The sequence below is a fragment of the Capsella rubella genome, unplaced genomic scaffold (genome assembly GCF_000375325.1).
Source record: "Capsella rubella cultivar Monte Gargano unplaced genomic scaffold, Caprub1_0 scaffold_26, whole genome shotgun sequence".
In the NCBI taxonomy this organism is placed as follows: Eukaryota; Viridiplantae; Streptophyta; class Magnoliopsida; order Brassicales; family Brassicaceae; genus Capsella; species Capsella rubella.
The window spans coordinates 10,199-11,304 of NW_006238900.1; positions in this window are offsets into that span (position 1 = coordinate 10,199).

A 1,106-nucleotide genomic window follows, 5' to 3' on the forward strand; every position below is an offset into this window, starting at 1 on the left:
AACTAGTCTTTTTAGGTTTTGTTGTAAGTTCACAGGGCATACAGGTTGATCAAGAAAAGATTAAAGCCATAGAAGAATGGCCGACTCCCACTACCATTGGTCATGTTCGAAGTTTTCATGGGCTGGCTAGTTTTTATAGACGTTTTGTGAAGGATTTCAGCACCGTAGCTGCACCCCTTACCGCCGTGATCAAGAAGCATGTAGCATTTTCATGGGGATAAGCTCAAGAGAGAGCTTTCCGGGAGCTTAAAGATCGTTTAACGCATGCTCCTATTTTAGCTTTACCTAACTTTGACAAAACTTTTGAGGTTGAATGTGATGCTTCAGGATTAGGTATTGGAGCGGTTCTTACCCAAGGAGGACGCCCTATAGCTTACTTTAGCGAGAAGTTAAGCGGAGCTACACTCAATTACCCGACGTATGATAAGGAGCTTTATGCATTGGTCCGATCGTTGGAAGTTTGGCAACATTACTTGTTAGCCAAGGAATTTGTGATCCATACCGACCATGAGACGTTGAAGCACCTTCGAGGCCAAACTACGCTAAAGAGAAGGCATGCTCGGTGGCTAGAGTTCGTAGAGACTTTTCCGTACATCATCAAATACAAGAAAGGAAAAGAAAACATTGTAGCCGATGCACTTTCGCGTCGACATGCTCTCATCACCACCATGGACGCTAAAGTTTTAGGGTTTGAACACGTAAAGATTGCTTATCTAGAAGATACCGACTTTGGATCCATCTTCAAGGAGTGTGACAAGGCAGCTTTCGGACCCTACTACAAGCATGACGGCTACTTATTCCGAGATAAGCGACTATGCATACCCCAAGGATCGATGCGGGAGCTTATCACCCGAGAAGCACATAGTGGAGGACTCATGGGCCATTTTGGAGTAGACAAGACCATGGCTATACTTGCGGAACATTTCTTCTGGCCACATATGAGGAAAGACGTCGAACGATTTTGCGCAAAATGCATCACTTGCCTCTGCGCTAAATCCAGGTCACACCCCCATGGTTTATATATGCCTTTACCTATTCCTAATGCTCCATGGGAGGATATTTCTATGGATTTTGTCTTAGGTTTGCCAAAGATTCAACATAAAGAC